Source organism: Pholcus phalangioides, unplaced genomic scaffold (genome assembly GCF_987345545.1).
Source record: "Pholcus phalangioides strain wild (caught in Gottingen) unplaced genomic scaffold, Ppha-v1.0 ptg000015l_1, whole genome shotgun sequence".
Taxonomy (NCBI): domain Eukaryota; kingdom Metazoa; phylum Arthropoda; class Arachnida; order Araneae; family Pholcidae; genus Pholcus; species Pholcus phalangioides.
Window position 1 is genome coordinate 85,509,803 of NW_028301608.1, and position 27,088 is coordinate 85,536,890.

The 27,088-nt window shown below is 37.0% G+C and overlaps 1 protein-coding gene across 1 annotated transcript in view; it reads left to right on the plus strand.

Moving 5' to 3' along the window:
• LOC149076909 (LIM/homeobox protein Lhx5-like) overlaps positions 1–27,088 on the plus strand; it is an 86,815-nt gene that overhangs the window by 5,766 nt on the left and 53,961 nt on the right. The window lies entirely within an intron of this gene.

Genomic DNA, 27,088 nt, shown 5'->3' on the forward strand with positions numbered 1-27,088 from the left:
CTCGAGACGCGAGTCTGTCACTATGACCACTCGACCACCACAGCGGCAGAGCACTTAAGCCGTCCGCGGTGGAGGTCCACATCACTTAAGTTACCCGCGCACAGTTCAAGATCATTCAAGCAGCCCGCGGCTCATTTACAGACTAGCGACACTGTTCCAAATGATTTAAACGGCCCGCGACACGTTTTCAAACCATCGAAGTGGCACACTTTCTCCTAAATTTTGAGCACCCTTATACTATAGGCTATTTTAATAGTAGAAAAAAAAAATTCCAATAGTCACACACTTTCTCTCACCATATTTCACTTACATAATGTTTTTAGGAAGTCTCTGTGGAATCTTTAATCACCTACCATGGATCTCCTTTTACTTGGCTTTACGTGCCCCCCCCCCTTTTCCAGGGTCACGTGGGGGCCATATGGCCCATGGCTATTGTGAGCTATAACCAGTTAATCGAAAATTTCACGATGACGGCCGTTACCCAAACGGCGGTGATGCTTCACTCTTCACGCCGTCCTAATGCACGATCGTATTTATACACGGGAACCTTCCCCCCCCCTCCCCCCACGGCCTAACGGATACAAGAAAAAACAGCAATCAGGACAGAAATACTCAAACTCGGTTATAACGAGCTCGGTCGTAACGACACGTCGGCTATAACGTCAATAATTGGCCGTTTGGGCTGATTCGTATAGACATATAGAATAATGTTGATGAGCCTTTGCTTCATAACGTCTATGAAAAGGAACCAACTCGGATGTAACGACAAATCTTTCGTTGCTTTTGTTTCGGTGACTTTTGTCTAAGAAAGGATTGGAGCTGATCACATTCAGAGAATGTTGTTCAATTTAAAAATAAATATTTATTATATATTTGATGCTCCGTCCGACTTACTCATTGGCGTAGCAAGTATACAAAACATTCTAGTATTTTGCTCTTCGCTATACTATATTCGCTGACTATTTCGCTATAAAAAATGTCCCGTTTTTTTTTCAGTGAAGATTAGGCTACTTTTAAGGTCTAATCTTTACTAGAATAGGGGCTGGAGGTAATTTTCGTAATTTATAAATTGTAGCATAATGAATACGATTATAAGCATTCATACGCAGGGCCGTCTTAAGGACAGCATTGACCCCCCCCCCCCCGGACCAAGTGATTTCTCTGAAGCCCACCACCCACTAGGCTAGTTTGCATGCTTATGATATTCTCGAAAATCGCAACCGGATCTCATTTTTGTGAGGCCCCCCCCCCCTCTTCTCTTGAGCCCCTCCCCGGGTAGTGCCAGGATGGGCCCATGCGTTAAGAAGGCACTGTTCATACGAAGGTTTCAACAGCTAGCTGATGCGAAGATAAATCCAGGATAGACAATTCAACTGCTTCTGCAGGGAATTAAGGACCCACATCTTTTAGGCTGTGTTCATAGTAGAGCGAAAAGGTGCTAGAGTTACAAGAATTACGACTAGGAAGGGAAAAACAATGCATAGGGATGGAGGAAGAGAGAACTCCGCACATAGTAAAGGAGAAGGATAGAGAAAATGGCCGGAGGGGTTCTGAAACGTGTGGGTGTGTGATGACGATGATCCCTCCACAAAACAGAGAAAGAAAAAAAAAACGGACCAATTAGCAGATAGTGGAAATCAGCAGATCAAGGTGAAACAAAAACATGTTTGTTCAACTCTCTCACCTCGTTGGGGGAATTTTTTCTCTTTTTTGTCTCGCTTCTCGAGTATGCGCAGTTTAGAATAACAAAACAATACAATTGTTTTCGCGGTTTTTCTCTGTTATGCGCTCCCGTACCTCGTGGTCGCCTCACTATGCTTACGGTCTTATCTACCTGATAAGTGCGCTAGACCATTACGCTACAAAGGCAATGAATGAACTTCTTTCCTTTACATTTGTGTGCAGTGGACGGGACTTTACATGGACAGCTCTAAGAAAAGAGGTTCGTTGGCTTTGTGGTGAATTGATCTAGCGCACTCATCCGGCAAGTGAGAAGACGTGGGTTCGATTCCTTGAAGAGTCAGATGAATTTTCTTTCCTGGATTCGTCTTCACATCAGCCAGCTGTCGGAACTTTCGAATGAATAACGGAGAGTAACATCATCTTCGAATAAACATTCATCTGACGTATGTGTCATGCTTAATTTTCCCCCCATGAAATACATTTTAGTAGACATGCTGTAGCGGTGCTTTTCTCGCCAAGGCTTGTTTATAAGCAATATTTGCTGACAATTGGCAACATATTTGGCGAGAATCGGTAATGCTACGTATTTATTTTTCATCAAAAGTCTTAAAAACTTCAACCTCGGTTACCACGACAAAATTTCGTTGAATCTTCGATGGCATTATAACCAAGTTTGACTATATGTAGAATAAAGTATGCGGAAATAGTAGAAAAAGCACCCGAGTTATATAATGCCTCCTTCATGTTTTCCGACGACTCCTTACAGGATGTCAGCTCGTATCTGAGAGAGTGAGTAAATACCGTTAGTAAATATCGATAACGCGTTAACTTCTTAGGTCCAAGCCTTTTGCAAAAAAGCCGCGCTATCGCCGGCAGCGACTGATTCCAACTTCGATTTTTGTCAGGAAAACTGTGTTTCGGTCAACGATTGTTCGACGACATTTTCATATGCCGCGAAATCAATACAGTTGGCTCTTGGTATCCGCGGTTTTGGTATTTGAGGTCACTTTCCCGGTTTTTTTTGGAAAACACAGTTGCAGTTTTATTCCAAAACTTGGCGATATTGTTAAAAGTCAAAAATCGGGAATGAAACATATTTGGATAAGTCCGATTGGTGAATTTTTGGTTCCAAAGAAAGTAAAAAAAGTTATACAGTCTACGCCGCCTAATGTGATCACATCCGGTCTCGAGGTTTATGATAACAATAACTGTATGATAACTTTATTCGGGAAAAAGTCCCGTTTACAAGAACCGTGACCATACATCCCATTTGGTTGAATATTAAAAGCAAAATTTAAGCTTAAAAGCAGACGTTAAAGTTACAAAGATAATTGATGTTGACTGAAGATCACGTGCCAAATTAAAGCAAGATTACGAAGTAAATTTAGGCTTAGAAGCTGAATTTTATATTACAAGAAATATTTAAGATTACAAGGAGAGAAGAAAGATTTTTACAAGTAATATTAAGATACAAGATTTACAAGAAACAAAATTTAAGCTTAAAAGGTGGAATTAATATTATTAGCAAAATTTAGCTGAATTCCAAATACTTGGAAAATTTAAGCTTAGAATCACATGCGGAATTAGGATTATTAGCAAAAATTTAAGAGAAGAAGCAGAATTTAATATCACAATGCTAAATTTAAGATTACAAGCAAAATTTAAGAATATTGGCAAAATTTAAGCTTAGAAGGTGAATTTGAAATTACAAGCAAAATTCGAGATTACACAAGCAAAGCAACAAATATGAATTTTTTTTTTCAAGCTTATCATGTTCTTTTTTTCGATAGTTGAGACTAAAGAGATATAAGTCCGCTGTACAACATTGCGATCGGGCGTTAATAGTAGCAGTAGCCTACGTTATAGCTTGTTACAGAGTTGACTTCTTATAGGATAAAAAAGAACAGTGGCTTGGCAATCCCTCGAGTTAAAATAAAAATAATAAGCAATGAAAGGAGAAGCAAGAAAAGAAAAAAAAAGAAATCGAGAAAGGCACAAAATTGGATAATCACGCGACAGACCTTGCTCCCATCGAACAAATAACAGTTATTATAATGATGAATTAAACTATATATGTTATGTGTGTACGCGATCAAAAAACTGCACCCACTTGATTTCGCCTCGGCAATTTTATACATATATACGCAGCTTATAAGAAAAACAAGAAGCATTGCTTCTTGTTGTTGTTGGGTCTTTATCTGTAAGCTTCTGGCTACTTATATCGATTTAGTTTATCCCATTCTCCTCTCCTCCCATCACTTATAAGCTATGTCCTAATAAGGGGAGGAGGAAAAATAAAAAGATCAGACACAGAGTATGTATTTACTACTTCGATTCTTCGCGTATCCGCAGGTGCTTCGAAGAAAAGTTTAGTGTCGAGACCGATATTTTCAGTCATGCTTTACAAGCTGGCTACCTAACATTCCGGTAGCTTAACTATTGTTTTAACGATCTTCTTCTTGACAGCTCTCACACGAATCCATGTGATATTTTATATCATCGATTGCCCCCCCCCCCCCATTCCATGGATATTTATCATCTGCATCCCCGGTTTATGTTATGAGGATGATGATTATGCCAGAAGCGTGAATGTGCAAATTTTCACTTTTTTTGGTGTATCGGCTGATTGGATCCTTTATTTTCCTAGTTTTGCCAGGAACGCGAACGCGTTTCTGCGCCCCTTTATCCCAGTGTTTCTCATCCTATGGTCCGCGACGATGACATGAGTGGTCCACAGGCAGGCTCGATAATTTAATTCCCACTTAATTGAAACCGTTGTAATTGGTATTAGTAAGCCTATTACCCATATAGGTTCAATTAATAATGTACCTTAGGTTCACTATACATCAGCCATCTTCAACCTGTTGCTCGTGGCTTAAAAGTCGGCAAGCATCATGGTGCTGTTCGAAGCACCGAGAGTGCTCATGTTCGATTTCGTGCTCGCGGGCGCTTGATCAACAAAAATTGTATTCAAGGATTATGATTATACAAATTTCAGTATCCTTGATGTCAACGTTGCCGTTAGAGGTGCTCTTCGTTTGATGATGGGCATAGGCAGTGCTCACGACTCGAGAGATAATGAGCAACCCCTACTATACATCATCGAGAAAAATGCGGGTACTGCGATGTTAAGTACGGGATATCATTAAATTATGCCAAAAAAATTTCAAATGGCCTTAAATAAAATTTCCTAATTACTTCTAAAATCACTGAAGGGGGCGACTAAAGGGCTGATATAAATCCAGTGATAATAATACATTTCACGAAGAAAATATTCAATTGATCGGATTGCTATATTTCATTGAGAAAAATATGGTAAACGGGGATCTTAAATAGGGTAAAATACAGGACAAAACCAAATGTGAACAAAAAATGTATCCGGAAGAAGGCACAATCATTAGTTTTCACTAAAATTATTGAAGAACTGCGCAAAAAAGTGTTGAACATGACAAATGTGTGAAATATATAAATATCTATATTTTTTTGCCATAATTATCATAATATAATTTATAATGAAAACGCTGAGGTACGACTTATTCAAATAAAAGCATCGTTAAAAAAACGGAACAAATGTATAAAAAAAAATCGGCACAACAAAAATTACAGTAATGTCCCGTAATACGGGAGGGGGGGGGGCACAAGAGGTCCGTAAAACTGTTTCAGACCTTTTACTGCTCCTTGGATTCAGAAAGGTTGAGAAGTGCCGCCCTATCGAAACAATGTTACAGAACATTTTAGGAAAATAGCATCCACAGAGTATCATGGGCAGAGTGAACATTCAAACGTCACACACACTTTCCAAGTTCCTTTGCCCCCCCCCCCCCCCCCTAGTATTTGCGCATTCATGTTTCTGGCATAAGCAGGACGATGTGTGCTAAAAAAAGTTGTAAAATATGCACTAAAACCGCTGAAATATGTATTAAAACTAAAGATAAATCTGCATTAAAACTAAAGATAAATCTGCATTAAAACTACAGATAAATCTGCATTAAAACTAAAGATAAATCTGCATTAAAACTAAAGATAAATCTGCAATATCTATCTTTAAATCGACATTATTTATGTAGGCCTATGTGCGAAACATTAACACAAATCTGTCCAATAATGAAGAAGTATGGCGCTGAAAATAAAAAATATACGCAAAAACGAAAAAAATAGATGCATTTAAAAGTGCAAGAAATTAGAAAAATTCATAAAAATTGTGAAAGTATGCATTTAGAAAGGCTGAAAAATCTCGAAATATGCATTTAAATATATTGAATATGCCATAAAAATTCTTGGATATGCCCTACAGCGTAAAAGGAAATAAAAAGGGACCCTATAGCCATATTCAAAATACACGTAAAATGGAAAAAAAATGCATATGCATTGAAAAAAATCCCCCGAGCAGAAATATGATCTAAAAAGAAAAATATGCCTATTAAAAAGCACTGAAGTATCGCCCGAGAGAAAAGAAAAATATACGCAAAAATGAAGAAAACATGCTTTTGATACCTTTTGCCACACCACGGTCCTTTTCTGTGTTGTGTCGTTTTCCACAGTGTATTGACGATTCCGAACGGCAGCATTCGACATTTTTGCCTTTTTTATACTCACCGAGAGGTTGGTGCGCTAACTCCCTCTGTGGTGGTTCTACTGTATATATGTAAGAGGGAAAGAGTACACGTAGGGTGCGGGGGAAAAAAAGAGGGACTTAAAAACTCTTATATATACCTTATCTATATTATACTTTATACTATATTTTTCTTTCTTTCTCTATCTTCCTTTTTGTAACGTGTAGTTAGGTTAGGACAAGGTTACCGGATTTTCCGCCGACTCGTCAAATAGAGATAATTCAAATTTGTTGCCAAAACCTTGTATATGAAGTGGTTAAAAATGAAAATATGTTCTAAAATGAACTATAGTCGAATCCCGTTTTAACGAATACCGTTATAGCGAAAATCTCGTTTTAACGAACACTTTTCTAATCCCTCAGATGAGTTTACATAGGAACAATGCAAAAATCTGGAATTCCTTTATAACAAAATTTCGTTATAAGGAAGTGATTTATCCGGTCTCCTGGAGTTCGTTATGACGGGATTCGACTGCATAATCAATCGTGAAATATTTTCTTCAAAAAAAGGAAAAGAAATGTTATTTAATTTGAAGAATATTAAGATAAAAACAATCTTAAAAACATTAGCACGTTGTTATCAAAATAAAATAAAAAATTCTGATACATTAATTATGCAGTCGAATCCCGTTATAACGAACTCCAGATAAATCACTTCGTTATTACGAAATTTCGTTATAAAGGAATTAAAGGTTTTTTTGTATTGTTAAAACGAGCTTTTTTTCGCTATAACGGTATTCGTTAAAACGGGATTCGACTGTAATAATAATGCTAATAATGATCTTGGAAGAGTGAGGGTTTGATTTAGAAAATATCGAGTATTTTCGGAGGAAAAAAAAGTTCCCGTTGACCTGGAAAGTCAAGGAAATGAAAAAGGGTCAAGGAAAATATAAAATATTTGACAGGAATAAGTAAAATATGCAAGTATTTGATAAAAGTCATGAAAACATCTATGAGGGGAACAAATGATCAAACAAATTTTGTGGGAGACCCTGTTACAGTAAAAGTGTTGTTACAGTAAAATCCAGGGGTGACCAACTTCTTCCTGTTCGCGGTCCAACTTAATGGTCAGCTATAGCGTCACGGGCCGCATCAGTGGTGCAACATCGGTGTACAAGCCGCTCACTTATTAATTGAATAAATTAGTTTGTTATTAAATTAATTTCGTCACTAGAAATAAGGAGTTTGTAAGCAGTTTGTTAATCAAGAAATCTGCTGTTGGAACCCGATAGTTCAAATAATAATTTTTCACGGTACTTTTTTACCTTTTCGTGGGCCGCACAAAATCATTTCACGGGCCATATGCGACCCGCGGGCCAGCTGTTGGCCACCCTTTTGGTATATTCGAAGTATGTATATATTTTATTTTTCTTTTAAATTTAATCCAAACCTATATTTTCTGGAATTTCCCAAATTCTGGCCTGGCGAAATTAAGTTTAAAGCAATATCTATTTGTCTTTTGATAGCATCGTTTCGCGAATTATTTCCTACATAAATAATTTTTACTGGGAAATTAATTGAAAGTGATCCGTCTAGAAAGCGTTTCTACACCTATAGTCCGCGGACCAGAGGTTGTACGCTACGTTGGCATAGATCATAGATGGTCCGAAGGCATACTTCGAATCCTGCGATGTCGATAAGGATAAGCTTCAATCTGACTTGTAATGTCGGTAAGAATCAGCTTTAATTTGACTGATATTTCGCTAAAGCTGGGATTACGCTATAAAAGTTTCAGAAAAGTTCTTTTATAAAACTTCTAAAATGCAACCAATAAGCTCATCGGTTACATTCGAGCAAACGCAACCGACTGGCGTATTGGTTGCATTTGTCAAGTTTTATAAAAGAATTTTATAAAACCTTCATAGTGTAATCCCGGCCTAAGAATCGGCTTCAATTTGACTGAAATGTCGCTGAAGCCGGGATCACACTATAAAAGTTTGTTGAAAGTTCTTTGAAAAATGGAATTAATAATCGCATCAGTTACATTTGAACGACTGTTACCAATGCGCTTATTGGATGTTTTTTCAAGTTTTGTAAAATATCTTTTATCAAACTTTTATATTGTTATCCCGGCCTCACTGAATGAAAAATTGTTCAATTCTTTTAATTTATATTAGTAATATCCATACATGGGTTCAAATAAAAAATTGTACCTTGATATTTATAGGTTCACCATACCTAATTAAGGAAATGCGACAGATTGCGATCCTAAATGCGGAATATGGCTAATTGTGGCCAAAAAGTTAAGTTAACGATGAATTAAGTTTACGATGACATCTATGTCTTTAAGTCACTCTTTTGGTCACTAATTATTGAAAAAATGAATGAAAGGGGCGGGGAAACAAAGTCCTGCTACAAATCTGAGTAGCCTAAACAAAAATTTATTAGACGAAAAAAACATGTAAATGGCTTGATGACCATATTTCATTATCAAAAATAAAAGGTACCAGAATCTTAAATACGGTAAAATACTGGACGTCGCCAATTGTCATCAAAAACGTTGCTGTAAGTCAGCAAAACCCCCCAACTGTAGTTAAAATTACTAAAACATTGAGGGAAAAATGTTGAAATATATGACAAATATGGAAGATGAATTTGTATCATTAAAGCTATAATTATGTTGATAAGTTACGAAAACGCTGTTTATTCACGATTTTAGTAAACATTACAAATCCAAATTAGCATCGTTGAAAAAACGGGACAAATGTAAAAAACAATCTAGAACAACTTAAAATATAGGAATGTCTCGTAATACGGGACACAAGAGCTCCGTCGAACCGTTTCAAGCATTTCACTGGTCCTTGGGTTCAGGAAGGTTGGGTAGAGAAACGTTCATCTAGAACAGTGGTTTCTTAATCGACGGGTCACGACTCCCGCGACATCCATCATACCCAGAGGCGTATTTATGGTTTTGCCGCCTGTGGGCTACACGAATTTTGCCGCCCATATCCCACTTTAGTCTAATTTTCTTGACTACTCGGATTCGCCACCCTGTGCTATAACCCGCTTGCCCCCCCCCCCCACTTTTGCAAGCACACCTGTGTTTCTAAGTTTTGGTCACTTTTCTTCTCTTTCGGTCACTCTTTTAATCATTCAGATGCTTGAACACTGTTTTGGTCACTCCAAAGTTTGCCCACTGTATTGGTCACTCACATGCTTGCACACGGTCTAGGTAACCCTTTTGATTGCTCCTTAACATGATTCCTAGTTTTGTGGGTCACTCTTTTGATCATTTACACGTTTAAACATGCTCTAGGTCACTGTTTTTGTCATCCTCAAGCTTGCAAACGTTCTAGATCGCTCTTTTGATTATTCACACGCTCTAGGTCACTCACTGACGTGGTTCCTCTCTGTGTAGGTCACTTTTGCGCACTCACGTGCTTGCAAACTCTCTAGATCACACTTTTTTGGCCACATCACTGACCAAGTCCCTGGCTGTCTGGGCAGAGGTGGATTCATTGAGGGTAATACAAATTTTTCCACACTTCTCCCATTCTACAAATTTTCTTGGCAACCGATTTTTCCCAAATTTTCCGCCCCTCTGAACTTTCTGCCCTGGGCTATAGTTCACTAAGCCTCCCTATAAATGCATCACTGATTATACCGTGAGGAAAATAGTCCATTCATTAACAAATCTTACGGACGAAGATGTCAACAACAATATTAGTTGACCGTTTTTTATTAGTTAATTATTGCGGTGTTAGTTTATATAATCATAAAAAAAATAGTGAGTAATTAATTTTTAAGAAAACTAAAGTATGTGAAAGCAAGTATTAAAGTACTGTTAAGACTAGTATCAACATTATCGTTTTGTGAATACCCTATAAAATAGTGCAACAAACAACAACGAAGATGCATACGACACTAAACACATTTGCAATGGGTCTAATTTTAGAAACCCCTACTATTTACATTATAATAACTGTACGTGACATAAATAATTATACATTTGTAAAATAGATTAGGTAGTACTTTAATAAAAAAATAACGGCAATATGGCAATATTCAACCATCAATAATGTGTTTTGGTATGATTTATTTAAACAGTAAAAATTTAAAAAAAAACTGAACGTGATATAAATTATATATTTTTGGATTCTGAATATCCAAATACATATATATATATGATAGTGTATCATGTTTGGATCTGATCAACATATAGATGGCAGCAGTTACTATGTATACAGGGTGTCATAAATTCCCGTAAATACAGTTTAAAAATTCATCTTTTTTTTGAAGGAATATGTATGTTTAAATGGCGTTTGCGAAAAAGTTATTGGGTGGGGGGGGGGGGGTCTTTTTTCGGTGCAGGACCTGCAAATGTATGTAATGTTTAACCATGTGTTTTACCAATGTTTAAACCATGTCAAAATTTTTGCAACTAATTGTAAATTAATTGCAATTAATTTTGGTTTTTTTTTCGCTTATTTATTGTCTTAATTTTAATTTACCGAGCCCTGATCTCAATAAGACCGAGAAATACTGTGTAGAGCAGGGGTGCACCTGCACAACCCTTTCAGTCCTTGAATGAGTCGTGCATTAAATACGTGCATGAATTACAGTCGATCCGGCTCATAACGTTCCCACTTAGAACGTTTTCCCGCTTAGTACGACACCAAGTTACCACCAAAAAAAACTGTCAAATGCTAGTGAAGTTGCCAATCACAGCAAAAAAAAAATTGGCAAAGCAAGTAAAAAATAACATTTACAGCCAGAAAATTACCAAATGCAAATGAAGTTGCTAATGGCAGCTGAAAAACTGTCAAAGACAAGTAAAACTGCCAATTAGGGCTAAAATTGCTGAAAAATCGCCAATGGTGGAAAAATAGAGAGCTACCACAGGTCACGATCGGTAAAAAAATAATTCAAATAATCGTTTGCAAAAAAACGTGAAGGCCTGACATAAAAAAACATATGTTTGACAAGAATGCGGAGATGAATATATTTATAAGACTATATACACTCGCTTCCAAAAGTTAAGCACGCGACGGCTTATATAACATAACGACACCACTTTAACCGTGTCTTTCTGAGTTGGAAGGACAGTTAATGGAACACAAATGCGTGTACTCGGGCGCATAGTCCCCTTCATGTGGAGCTTTCGGCACACAACACTGGCAAATATTGTCTTACCAAGTGATGCTGCATCAATAGATGTAACAGTGGTGAAAGTCACTCGTGGATTCCGCTTGAGTACTATAGCAATATACCGATCATCAAATGAGGGTGGTAACCCTGGTTGACTGGACCCGTCTCCGGTCAGCTGTTTGACTCGCTTAGAAATTGTCTTCGTAATCGGTGTATTTTGCTATAGTATCTAAGCGGAATCGACGAGCGACCTCCACAACCGTTGCTTCCAAGGTTGCAATATCACTTGGTAAGACACTATCTGCTGGTACTGAGTGCCGACGGCTCCACGTGAAGGGACTGTATGCGCTAGTACCACGCGTGTTCCGCTAACCGTACAATCTAGAGGGGCAAGATTAAAGTGGTGTCGTAATATCGCGTGCTTAAAATTTTGGAAGCGAGTGTATGCACTGTAATTAATTATGATATAAATTATATTATGATCACTATGATTCTGAAATATGAAAATAATCTTTCTCTTCCTTTCAAAAATTCAAGTAAGCGTCGTTGAGAATAAAAGAAAAAAAACTGGCATTTTATGTGAAAGTTGGGACGGTAAAGGTTATGGGAATGTAAGTATATAATACGGGTCATATGGTCCCCCTATGCATACAACTTACTGGCCCGTGAGCGGCAGAAATACCGCTCATCTGGCCCGCGTACTCAAAAGATTGTGCATCCCAGCTTTTGATTATCCAAGATAGAGAAGAGAAAACCAGCGGAAGAAATTATATATAAAAATTAATTTTCAGATTCTGAAAATAATGCAGCACTTATAACATCATATAGAATTCAATTCCACTTACAAAAATGCACGCCATCGATTGGAACCGATAAATTTTACGCACTAAAAACCATACGTTAATTGAAACATCATTCTAGTGAAGATGAAAATTTCACGCTCATTCAAAGATATTTGATTGAATTTATTGTGGGGTTCAAGAATGCAGTTGAGCAAATAAATACACGTACCATAAATCGAATATGAATCCATATCTGTCTCATGTATGCTTTGAATCCATTCCTGCAATGAATTTTTTTTTATTATTATTATTTTTTAAAGGAACCCAAATCGTGCCATAAGTTGCACTGTACTTACGTAATGTTCTTCTTCTTGAGATTCATCATTGATAGCAATCGCCCATAATGGCTATTCATTTTGAAAGAAAAACTGAGGAAAAATAAATAACTCGATGAAAGGTTCTTTTATTCGTGAATGAGCGATTCTCCCGCGATCTATGATTAATTGGAAGCACTGGTCCACTTCCTAACATTTATGCTTCTTTTGACTTTAAATGGTCAGTCTATAAGAGAGAGATGGCGGAATAAAAAAAAAAAAATGTCTTTAATCTTTTCATCAAAAATACACGAAATGCTTCTCTTTTCTTATCTCTCTCTTTTTTTGTTTCGTAATTTCATTGTTTTCTCTGTCTTTTGAAGCATTCTTATGATTGAACACAGTGAGATTATTATGAGGATTTCCGAAGTATGATGCATGAAAAACACGATGACAGGAATCCTTTTTTAAAGTGGGTCTATATGGCAGTGAATGATTTTCCAGCGAATATGAAAATATAATTGAAGTATACTGGGTGGGGGTTGAAAGGAAAAAACAAATAGCATTTTTTTTCGGTAAGGAGGAATAATAAATAGAGAAAATAATTGATGCGGCGGAAGTTTTTAGTGAATACTCACGTTGGTTTTTGATAAATAAAAACGCAGATACTCTTCAAGTATATCGTAATCCGGGGCTACTTTGCACAATGCTGAGAAAAGGGTTCAATGTTATCTAGCGGCTATTCCAATGAATATTTCCACAGTTTTGATACTGTCCAACAGGAGACGTTATTATCGACGTTCAATTAACACGTTCAAAAAGAAGTGGGATAAATCGAGAAGTTATCCATACTTAGATTAAGACAACCAATAATATTTTTTACGGGCAGTGTGTTATATAGTAGCTACTAATTATTAGATTTTTCTTACGTGATATATATGTTTGTATATTGGGTTGCTGTATTTTGGTTGTATTTGGCATCCACACACACATATTTTTTTTATGTGTGTGGGCATCTTTTCAGCCACCTCGTTGGGCATTTTGCTTGTTGTGTGGCCTTGGTATTCGTATTTGTTATCGGTGAACTCATACACAGTGATGTGTGTTATGGGCAGTGTGTTATGTAGTAGTAAAAGTAGTAGTAGTGAGTACAACTCATACACAGTGAAACCTCGCTATAATGGTATTCTGCTGACGAAGAAAAATATCGTTTTATCGAGAGGCAACATTATCATCACGTGACATCAAATTTATGATGCTGTTGTCATCTTTTCTAAATCGGCGTTGTTCGTACCACCAAAATACACGCGTTTGATTATTTACAGATCGCAAAAAAATCTAATTGTGATATAAATTGGAATTAGTTAATAAACAAAATTCAGTTAGATGTATTGCCCCTGTAAAGAGATACAATTTCGGTTGTACCAGGTACCAATATTATTAGACGCCCTCGGAAGAAGTGAAATATGTGACGAGTTTAAAAATATATTGAAGGATATTTCTAGCGAAATATATAAAGAATACCGTTATAGAGATTTCAAAACGTCCTTAAAAATATCGTTATAGAGGAGTTTATCGTAGTATCGACAGGAGTTTAGCATTAGACGATAGGCGATTCCAAACAAAATTTGAAAAAAATAATTGTTGTAGAGAGATTTATGTCGTTATATCCAGTATCGTTGTAGCGAGGTTTCACTTTATTTGAGTTCCTGATGCAACAATCATAGTTTCGGATACGAGAAAATACAAGACATTGCCAATTGTCACCGAAGTTTTGTCATAAGTCGGCAAAATCACTAATTGTTTGCTGAAATTACCGAAAAATTAGCAATAGGTGCGAAATAAGAGTGCTATTCAAAATCGCAATGAATTGAGATGCAATTCACGGAATTATCACAGTATAATTTCATTGTGAAAATTATCTCCATTCACAATTTTATTAAAGATCATAAATTCAAGTGAGCTTCGTTGAAAAAAAAACTGATGATTTCGTATATTCAGAAAGTCGAAAAATACGTGAAAATACAAAATTTCGCCTCAAAATACGGGACATATGGTCACATCACTCTTCTTGCTGTACCTTGGTGGCCAGTTTGATTACTTCAGAGTTTCAGACGCATTACAGGTCTTTCCGTTAGAGAAAGATCGAGAAACAATGCTATGCAAGGGATACACTGTAATAACATTACTTACCATACACTTTACATATGCTCTAATAGTTAAAAACACAAGATAAATTCCAAACTGTTAGTCCATTGATTTTGGTCATGTTCTGATGACATCTCATATCTCCAAGTGCAATGTACTGCAGAGTATATCTCTATGTACGAGGTAATCGCATGTTATTCTCGCAGTTTCAATCACCCTCCTATCAACACATTGCGTCTCTCTCGGTTTCCTACACACACACGCAACTGTACGAATATACAGGTAGTATTACATACATGGGTATACACTCGGGGATTGCACGGGCTATCAAGTTCTAGATCCTATTCGAACTTCAGAACTCATTTCTGAATTTGACGTCTCAATCAGACCTTGGACAACACATCATAACTATAAACTCAGAATTGTTCCGAACGGATCGATCGGTTCCTATCTCATGGCTCATCAATTCGTTTCACTCGAGGGATGGCTTTCATTGGCTCTGAACGTTAGTTTCGAAATTCTCAAAGTAAATCAAAATTTATATTTAACGAATTAACATTTATATTGAGGCTTAATTAACCTAATTAATACATGGCAACAAAATCAGAAAAAGAAGTTGTCAACTTTGCGTAATTTACCTAATTTAATATCGCACTATGTTTAATAAGATGTATAGAGCGTCTGTAATAGAATTTTGTTAGAATCAAAAAAAACTTATAAGGATTTTCAATGATAAATTTCTATATTTGATTTTTGATTAATAAACGGGGAAAAAATGTGTATTAGGAGTTTTAATTATAAAGTTAATTAAATGAACTTATTTTTTCCGATGTTCTGGATGGAGGTGTTACTCGATTGACCTGGAATTCTCTATTTAGTTAGGATTTCAATATTTTTATGAAGCTCTGATATTTTTTTAGATTTCATATATGCTCATAAATATACGCGAAATAATTTCGTAATACGTTACTTATTATGTTGCGAAAATTTGGAAAAGTTTCAACTGAGAGAAAATATATTTTGTTGTTTGGAATAAGAGAAAAACGAGTTTGCTAATTTATCTATCATTTTTATCAGAGCAGTTATAATAGGCAATATGTAATCGTCCATACAGGTCAACAAAATATTTGACTGTTGTTCACAAATACGTTGTTGACCTATATGAACTCGATTGATTTATGACCGACTCCTTCAATTTGAACCGGTATATATTTATCATGTTTTCTCTTTTTAGAAAATATTTTAAAAAATTGATCTGTTAGAACTTTTTGTGGAACAAGAACCACATGCCTGATAACAATTTTTTATACGTTTTACTTCCTAAAAAAATTCAAAAACGTTGATACGTGATGCAATGTGTTTTATTTTGACAGGCATGTAAAAAACCGCTCTTTTATGCCAAAATAAAAATTAAAAATTAGTAGAAAAAAGAATAAGTTACATAAACAGAGTGTAATGTTGTAAGCTGTGAATTCTATTTCTCTACAACTTTCTTCATGATGAATTTATATCCGTTATGAATTATTTATATCCTATGAATTTATAAGTCCGTTGTTTATTAGAGAAGTTGGCCTTCTAGAGAAGTTGGATATTTTTAAAGGATTTACCTCTGAAGACATATTCAATGCAAGACTAAACTTTATTATGTAAACTCAGTAAACTATGGATAACTATACTGCTTTATGTGACGTATATAGCTTACCGATAGTGTGGTGAGAAGAAATTAAAGCTATTAGTTATAGGCATAAGTACTTTTCAAGATGCTTTTATACAGATGAATTTACTTTTTTTCTTTACATCTGAATTTTTAATAGGCCCAATTTAGAAATTATTTCGGGAATTCTCAGATAATTTGTGAAATTATATTTTTAATGAGGTCTAATTTTGAAATAGTTTCTTTCAAGGATTCTAAATATCTTTTTGGATTCGAAACTATTATATTCATCCTGAAATTATTTCTTCTTTTTAAGTTTGAATTTTTATTAGTTCTGAAAATACTTCTTTCAATAACTCTGAACTATCTATCTCATTAATTCTGAACACTTTCTCTCGCAGTAACTCAGATTATTTCTTACAAAAATTCTGGATTTTCATTTATTTTGAGTCATTTCCCTCATTAATTTCCAAATTTTCATAAAATTACGTATGCTCTTCACAGCGTTCGAAATCATTGGTGGTCCTCTGGTCCGAGACCACTAATTAAACCATCGGACAACCGAGAAAAAATTGTAGTGGTCCGCGGGACCAGTAGCTGAAAATCTCCCCCATGATGCATTGATCACGGAAGAATCTCCTATAGGAGAATAGTCCATTCTCAGTCGTTTTATGTTGTCAGCCATTTCAATGTCGAATGATAATCATTTATTTGCTGTAAAAAAACATTCAGAAAACCGCATCTGCCGCAATTCAAAAAATTTATGAGCGAAACTGATTTTGATATGCTTTGCATTTTACAGTATGTGCACTAACGGGCGCATGAACCATTTAGCATCCATTCGATGAATCAATATTTCTCCGTCGTTTGCATGCCACCCCTAATCTCTTATGCTCTCCTAAATTAAATTGAAATTTTATTGAATATTTGTCTGAAACATAGCATTTTGTACTAGAATATCACTTTGAGTTGTGAATATCAGCAATCTTTTCTGTCTGACAAAAATGTGGGTGATTCCTTCCGTCCTTATTCCTGAGGATGCATAGATGTCACATTCCAGAGTCCTTTTCTTTTGTCTGTCTTGGCAGCCTGAAAAATGTCTTATTGTTTGCTGAATATGCTAAAAAACAAAAATAAAGACGTGCATTTATGAAAACATTTTGTTTTAATTATTTCTTAATTAATGTTGCCGTTTGAATTTTAGCAAGCCATTTAAGCCGCACAAAAACCTACTACTCATTTAGTATACATCTTCTTAGAAAAAATTCTTCTTTTGCGGAATGGTTTCTGAAAATGTAATTTAAAAAAAGAAGCCTCTTTAAACCTCAACACAAAATCAACAGTTGTGATTTATCGGACCCATCATGATGTCTGCGGACTAGTAGGTTTTCATATTCAATGGTCCGTGGCACCAGTGACTGGTTCTTTTAAATTCTAACGCTACTCTTCAAAATTACGACTTCTCCCAGAACTCCTTATAAAGTCATTTTAATTTTCATGAACGTCATTTGCCAAAAATCGACACAAACGTATCCGCGTTATCGAAAATACGGTTTTCTACTTCGAAAACCAATTATCGGCGTTACTTTTCAAAATGAACGCATCGGAATCGGAGGGAATGTGGCGCGCGTCTTGAAGTCCTTTCGTGTATACGCGTCGGATACCAGAGGGTCTGTCCATCCAAAATCTGGGTCCGTTTTCCGGAACCTTCTCAAAATTGCTGATCTTCACAAAATAAAAATTAATGAAATCACAAATTTGCATTTAATTTTTTTTTTTGATAGATTAACTAGATTATTTCTCTTCGCACAAAATTTCTTACTTTCTCACAAAATTGATGACCTTTTTCACAAAAATCAGGAAAATATTTACAAAAACAGAACCCTACATAAAAGTCTGGACAGACCCTGCATACTGTTTTTACTTGCACTGTTTAACATTAGAGAATTAACACGACACATGCAAATATTATATGTGCACATACATAACTGTAATTTTAAAAAAAAGTGAGGTTTAAACAATTTTTTCGATACACCGTTAATTAGCGTACTAAATTTAAAAGAAATATACCGTATTATGAAAAGGTAATATGCATCTGAAAAACCAGATCTATATATAACTAGAAACTGCTGTGATTCTCTTCTCAACTCTGACAGTGCAATTTCAATAACACTGATACCTTTAGATTTAAAAGCCTAAACTTTTTCTCGAATGTCCAGACCCAATGTACCGGATCTTTGACGTGTAGGTCATTGTAAATACTTCATGACTTACTCATATTATACTCCCTATTTAACCTCAAGTTAATTACCATTCCTTTATGTTATTTACACAATCTGCATTACCATATTCATATAGCATTAATCACATCGAACGGAAGAGTTGATCAACTTTGCCCAAGAATATTAAGAAGTCCTCAACGAATAAGGCAAATACACGAAAAATACGAAAAAAAAAATCCTAATTTGTATCCTATTTTGTATTTTTCGTGTATTTGCATATTCGTTGAAGACTTCTTAATGTTAATCACATCACTATTAACATGTTGCATCGCCCATTTTCAGCGTCTTACTCATCGTATGGTGACTTGATTATCATTTATTCATATTATATTATCATATGTAATTAGTTAGCATCAATCATCATCAATATATGATATCCATGAGTACCTGTGGAGGTTGCTGGTCATTCCCGGGGTAAAGATGTAATTCAGTCACTGTTCTTTTCTAAATTTTTCGCCATCTTAGAGGTGGTTTGTAATGACTCTTAAATGTCATTACATGTCCTCATCCCCTATTCTCTTATACAAACCATGGCTTCAATGCACCACTGCATTTAATTGGTAGAGCGATGATGGGGGGGGGGGGTATGAGCTGTTAAAGTCAGAGCTGTTAAATTATCCACGGCACCCCGATATGGGAGTGAAGGTTGAAGTAGAGGGTTCAAGGCATCTAAAAAATAATGATGCAAAATTAACTAGTTCAGCGGTTCTCAACCTTTTTTGACTCGCGGAGCCTTTGGAGAGTGCATAAGGAGTCCTAAGGGCTCCGCGAAGGACCGGTTGAGAACCGCTGATCTAGTTTATCGATACCAGCAGTGAATGATTATGTTGTGGCAAAATCGGCGTAAGAACTGCTCAGAATATCTCTGCCTATGACTAGACAAGGGCGACAGAACAGCTCTTCTAACAAAAAAAAATTCACAAATAATAAAGAGGACCCCCCCCCCCCCCCCGTCCCGTCCTCTTGGGTTTTCGATGTCCACCCGATCGAGTTGAGAGCGAGCCCTCTCTCCCTATTGATTTTGAGGTATTTAAACTAATGGTGGGAAAAAGCAAAATTATTGCCTATCTTCAGGCATCTAGGCCGAGAGCCCTGTCACGTGTATATTGTACGTGTATAGGGCAGCAAAATCAGCCCTGTCGGGGAGAGACCATTGCGTGCTAGCAAACGTCCTACCACAACTTGTTTCAGAACATCACAACTAAACGCTACGTATACGAGCATAAAATCCAGCGCGTAATCGCGGAGCTGGTAGTCCGTCCCCAAACTTATGTCGTGGCCTGTGTCCTTGGTCGCATATTATTTAGATAAGCGGCCCAAATGATAATAACAATAAATATTAACAAAACAAAAAAAATTGTAGGAACGCATGCCGTCACGCTCGATGCCGTGCTTGCTGGAGGGATAGGCCAAAAAGAATACATATATAAAAAAAAGGGCGGAAAGTAAAGATAAAATATAAAAAAAAGGACGAAATGGGCCGGCGAGTTAAGGTGCGGCTTCCCCATAATAACGGGTTTTCGTATCACTAGCATTATTTCGGCCGCATATCGGCTGTATATTACATCGCCCAGTAGTTGAAGAGCCCCCGTCAGGTAAAAAGAAATAAAATATGGAGAGCAATCACTTCTCCATCGAGGGGAGCCCTCAATTTTCTCAGATAAGAGTTGAAAGGAATCTGCGCCGATGAATTTTCGATCGGAAGTATTAACATCGTAAATGAGTCGCTACCAACTTTCTCGGTTTTTTTTTTTGCCTGAAATTACCCCCATGCCATATTAATGTTCGTGTATCTGATTACATTGTGGCATCCCCGCAAACACACGCACCGTCGCCGTCGTCATCCGTCATCTAAACACAAACCATGGTTTTTTTTCCATGTCCAGCCAAACACAATGGTCCATCGGAATGTCACTAAATGGTGAAGACGCCACAAAGATGCCGAGATGATGATGATGATTCGTCAAATTAGTGTTTGTCGTGGCTCCCAGGGGCGTCGCGGTGAGCTGGAGATATTGATTTGTGTGCGAATTTTTTATGCTTCGAAGTGGTTCTTTTATATGGGAAAATATCTGCCGAAGCTATTCTGGGCAGCCGCAAATAAGCTATGAATTGAGCAAGCGAGCCGTAGGTGACGAAAGTTCGAGAACCATTTCGTTAAATACACAATCTTCATGGCTGGACACAAAGTGATATCATACAAAGGACACCCTGTATGATGTATGGGGACACCGTTAGAGGAGGAATAAAACTGTCACGTGACTGCTGTCAAGTCCACAGGGATTTTTTTTCTCGCTCCGTGGCCATTCTCTATGGCATGTATGCTCAATCCATGGTCCGTGATCTGAATGTAGCCCTCATCTGCTGTGGCCCGCGACCTCAAATCTACCTACATTTGTAAAAATGAATTAAGCGGCACATTACCAGAACACTTAAGTGGCCTGCGGTATACTTTTACTTCAACTGAGTGGCCCGCAGCAAATTTACAGATCACTCAAGTGACCTGGAGAACATCCCCACATCACTTAAATGGTTCTCAGCACATTCTCAGATCATTTAAGTGGCAAACAGTATAATAGATAAGAGAGAATTTTTTTTAGTCTTTTTCCACACCCTAACCCAACGTGTTCTCTTACATGAAAATACGTACTGGAAAGATGCATTATATATGTGTGGGGGGTATCATTAATAGGAGTATAGAGAGAAAGGGGGAGGGGGAAGAAAAAGCACCTTCAATTGATAGGGTTGCTAGAAAGCTTCTAGATGATGAAGAGAGAGGTAAAAAAACAGAGAACTTGTTTGAATTCATCATACTAGCGTTTGAACGTAATATTACGTCAGTGGCTACTTTGTAATAAGTATTAAGTAACATAATTAATATAAACTAGGCTAAGGTAAGCTAGAGTGGAACAACTTGTTAGTTTTACATTGTTTGAGCGCCAAGTTGTTAGTTGAAGGTGAAGTACAAATGTTCGAGACATTTCAAGACGAGTAAAAAGCATAATTTGTCCATTTTTTGAAATTTATGGGTTTTGGGCTGTGTAAAGTAAAATACACAGTGAGTAATAACGTACAGAAATTTCCTTATAGGAGCGTACGTAAGTCAGATGCGTATGCGGGGAAGGGACTGTTAAAAAGTTTAGGCGTAAAAGAATTGAGGAAACAAACTGAAAAAATTCAGCGAAGAAAATTTTTTTTTTCGGAAGACACAGCCTGAATCAGTTCAATTTCTATAAGACGTTGAATATCTTCAGTACATTGCTGAGGCGTTCTGCAGCCTTCTACAATATCTGCGGGTGGGGGGGGGGGGGCATGGATACAGATCCATGGTCCCCTCGCAAGACCGACAGGATTCTATAATAGAAGAATCCTGTCTGTCTTGCATATTTGAATGCCGTTTGCAAAAAAAGTTATCCTCACGAAGGAGGATTTCTTCAGTATATACGGAAAAATAAAAAAAGTTAAAATTTTCGCTGATAAAGGGCGCTGCACAAAAGCAAGTCGCAGAATTTACAACCTGAACCTTGCTTCTATTTCTTCTGTGTCCGAAACATTCATAAATCTTCGGTCGATGATTCGTGGCTGAGGTAAAACAGCTTCACCTATCGTACTTTTATCCCCAACGGTCAACATCACAATGAAAATGTTACGTAAGCGCCAATAACATGAAAATTCAGAAAAGGTTGCTAATCTGACTCTCGACAAACAACAGTGATTTGCTTAATTGTAGCGCCTTCTAGTGACCAAAATTTAAACTAATTTTTTTCCTGAGCTAAAAACAATTTCCCTTTATGAGAACAATTTTTTGGCAAATTTCATTCAGATATACAATTTTTTTTTTAATTTAAATTTTTAAACTACATTTACACATTTATAAAATCTGTCAGTTTGCTTAAAAATGTCATATGTTTATAATATTATATGCTAACTTCTATATTATTTAACTCTTTAAACCCAAACTGTATTGTAGACTGACTATGCTAAGACTATGGCACTCGGTGTGCTCACCAAAATCACATTTCCTCAAGATCGTCTCTCCTTAAATATTAGTCATGCTAGATAAATCTATGTTATATATATACTTTGACCAATTATGATATGTGCAGCCCCGGTCTGGTCCTACGCTAGCCATAGCTATAATCTCAGCAAAACAAGAGAGTTCCTAAGGTCTCTTGTGAGGGCACCAGGGAAAACCTGGATTTACCCCTTATACTGAGCTATCTATAACCCACTATGACAAACTATAGAACTCTGAATATGGCCATCTCAATGAGGTAGTGGATTACGACCCGTTGCAGAGAGCAATATACCGTAAGCCAAAAACGGTATGGCACAATGACTGGAAACTCTATTGATCTTACAAGGTCTCGTATAAGACAGATTTCACTTTAAGAGCACAGTCAAACACGGTTGTAACGACACCTTGACGAGTTTATAACGACAATGAAAACGTAACGAGCTCAGGTATAACAACACATTTTTCGTCACTTTGATTCCGTTTCTTTTACTTTCTGATCCCGTTTGACACGTTGAAAATCCCAAAGAAATGTCTCGTTTTTTTCGATGAACCTTGTACTAACTCAATTGCTAAAGTCATTAGAAGAAAATAATTTGCAGAATTTATAGATTATATCATAGGGATATGATTATAAATACAAAGTTTCTCTCATATTTTGTCATGTAGAACTTTTTTTTTTGCTGTAAAATAATTTTGAATTCTTTGCAAACTTACTGTAGCAGTTTATTTCAAGCCAAGGATTATTTATAGGCAATAATTGATGATTTCGCCAAAAATTGGTAGCATTTTTGACGAGAATTGGTGATGTCCGTATTTGATATTCCCGTATTTTTCTCCATAAAATATAGTCATCCTAATTGCAGTAAAATCTCGATAGTAGCCTACTAGATGAACGAGAGCATTTCGGATTACTGAAAATTTGGATTATTCGAATACAATAGAAATCGACTTCTAGGGTGGGAGGGGGCTTAGACCTGCATGTTCTTACCTTTTTTGTTCTCAATTCAACGGCATAGCTCACTAACAAGATCTATGGTTTCTTTATAAGGTTGGCTAACAGGCGCTCTTATATTCCTGGGGCCCGGTATGAACATCATAATTATTTTTACCGTACTATAAATATACTGTAGAGGAGCCCGTGAAAAATTCTGGCCTGGGGTTCCACCGAAGACGCCAGCATTTATATATATACACATATACTGTATATAATGAAACCTGTCTAAGACGGACACTGTATGAAACGGAAACTTGTCTTAAACGGAAGCAAAATACAGTACTACAGTACAGTCTGTTCAGTGATTAGTGATTTGATTTGCACCTTTACGGAAATTTGTCTGAAACGGAATATTATTTCAGTCTCTTGACGTTCCGTTTCGTACAGATTTCACTGTATGCATATTCTGGCGGATCCCTACATACCCCAGAGCAGAATGTTTTGCATTGTTCTGCAACGAATCCTTGGCTGACTGGAAATGTTCTGAATGTAAAAATCCCCATAGTAGTGTTTTTGCACTTTTTCTCAAAATTCTTCCAGATTGTTCAGCAGTAGCGCTAATTGTTATGCGACGTACATCGCATCGCAGATTTTGGCGTATTCTGCTTTGGTGCATACAGATACATATACAGATCCCTATACAGTGGATCCCGCTTATAACGTTTTTCAAAAAATCGTCTTGAAAAACGTTGTAAGCGAGAAAATGCTTTAAACGGGAAATTTTAATAAGAATTTGTTAGAGTTGTGGGACCACGTACGAACCACGGGCATCACCGATTCTCGCAAAATTGGAAGCATTTTTGGCGAAATCACCAATTATTCGCTCATAAATAATCCTTTAAGCTTGAAATAAAGTACTACGGGAAGTTTGCACAGAATTCAAAATTCTTTTACAGCAAAAAAAAAGTTCTACCTGACAAAATATGAGAGAAACTTTGTATTTATAATCATATCCCTAATCTATAACGAAAATAAGTCGTACTTACTAAGCAGGAAAAAGTTGTAAGTGGGAATGTTATAAGCGAGACCGACTTTAAATTAGGGATCAAGACCTTAAAACTGGAACTTAAAAAAGTATTGTATAAAAAAGGGAAATTTATGTAATGTGGATAACATATGTGAGTAATTCAAATGTGAATGCCCATCACTGTGAACGGAGGCTCTGTTTGATTATTCCCGTCGCAGTGGAGTCTGCGTGTTTTCATGTTTTCATGTGTGTGTGTATATTGCATGCTCCGTAAAAAAGGGAAGCAAAACTGCCCAGCACTGTGAACGGAAGCTCACAGTGCTTTCCTCATTTCCCGTCACAGTGAAGTCCCTGTATATATTGTGTATTTAGATCAGTCTCGAATCTCTCCCACTTCAACATGCCAACAACTTCTTCTTTCTTTCCCCACCGTCTTCTCACTTTTTTTGAAATCCCAGGCTACGGTCTCCAGCCCTTGTGTGCCACCGTCCGCACGTGCAATTTTTCTCCCTAGTCATTGAGCTTAGCTATCCATTTTTGTCAAATGGCTTGTACGTTACATCGACTTGATAGCTGTCTTCATGGGGAGAACGGTGCGAGTGATTCGATAATTGCGAGCGCGGGGCAAGGGAGGGGGGGGACACTGCTATAAATCTTTGCTAACTTTTCCCGACACAACCGTGCCTCTTTTGAGGTAACGGAAGTAAGTTGCTTTGCATCAGTCCGGGGTTGTGAGCGGTTCTATCTATCCACCTACTCGTATTCGCTGGAAGGATCAACCGAAACGGAATAAAACGCGTACTACTTTGAGAATCAACAGAACAGAGGTTTGAGAGGCAAATTATGAAAAATTCCAGCTCTTCGGGTTTTCTGGAATCTTGAACTTCCGAGACTCGAATTATCGAGACTACTTACTATAGTGGAACAACATTTTTGTATCTGATTGCATCCGAGTATATTTTTCAGTTTAAAATGCCTTGGAAAACGTCAACCTCAGTTGTAACGACACCTCGGTTATAAAACCGACACCTCAAAATTTGAAGACATATTCGATGTCGTTATATAACTGAGTTTTACTGTACCTTTTTTTTTTTTTCCTTTAAGATCATCTGGAAGTAGTTTAGCGATAGTCATTGAAATAATTGCCTCAGTTGACCACATAATTATGGCTCATAATTTGGGGAGGGCATTTAGTTCCAGATCCTTAAGGAAAACGAAGCACAAAAATCCAGTTTAAAAAAAACGATCTAGAAATAAAGACTTCCACGGTCTCATGAATCCACAAAATAAAAAAAACATGTAACGTTTGTTTCATGTGTTTCAAGTCACATAAAAAAAGTCAGGTATAAAGTCAGTCATTATCTTGGTAACAACCAACTGAGCGTGCGTACTGCGTACAATGTCACCTGCGCTACACACAGAAAGAAAAAATGATGCTTCTTACTTTTTTCTTGCCATAGACACGGTCAATTTAGCATTCGCCACCGAAATAAAAGTGCAGTCCTTGAGAACAGCAAACCTTTTCTTTTATTCTCTTAAGTGTAAATCTGTACATACCGTGGATTTCCTACCTACTGTATCTAGAAGTACTGCATCTAGAGGTCCCTTGTGAATATTAACGTAGGGAAAAGTGTCTGGCTTTTCTACCTACCGTATCTTCACAGTCATCTCTGGAGGGCCAATTTTATTCGGGGGGGTCGTGTTGGATCAGTGTTTCCCAGCCTGTGGTACCCCTACCCTCTAGGGTACGTGATGTGTTATTTGCGAGAACTAATCAACAAAAGCGGAGAAGAGACAAGCTATTATGTAGTAATGACAAAAAAATGCAAAGCATTTGCTGTGCGATATAAACTGGAGCACGCAAGCTTCCTACGCATATCGAGTCCTAAGTCATTTTCTAAGGGGCTAAACAAATATCTTACGTGTTTTCAGGGCTATGCAGGTGCACTGCGCATTTTTAATGGTACTCGTTTAAGAATTGCTAGGAAGGTAATTTAAGCAATCCTCTCATGCATTTTTAGGGATATGAAAGCCTTCAATGCATTTTTATGGATGCGTAATTTTCCACGCTTTTTGAGTATACACGCTTAATACGCATTTTCAGCGACGCGCAAGCCTCCCGTGCATTTAAAGATGCACGCCAGCCTTTTACACATGCCAAGGGATAAGTGAGGCTTCCAATTATTTCTAGAATAGCGCAAGTCTCTCACTCATTTTTAGTGGTAAACAAACCTCCCACGCATCTTTGAAGGTAGCCTACTGCGAAAAAGCAATATAGTTTCGCTGGCCTCCTATGCATTTCAAGGAGTCACGCAAGCCACCAACTTCTCTCAAGCAGTACGGTTTTCTAGTGATACCCAAGCCTTCCACGCATTTCTAGGTGTATGCACACATTTCCAGAGGTAAACAAGTTCCTCCCGCATTTTCGGTGGTGTACACGCATCCCACGATTTTCTACGGTGTAAGCAAGCCTCTTCACACATTTCTAGAGAGATTGCCTACTCACGCCTCCTGCGCATTTCTGGTTATTCTCACATTCTATGGGG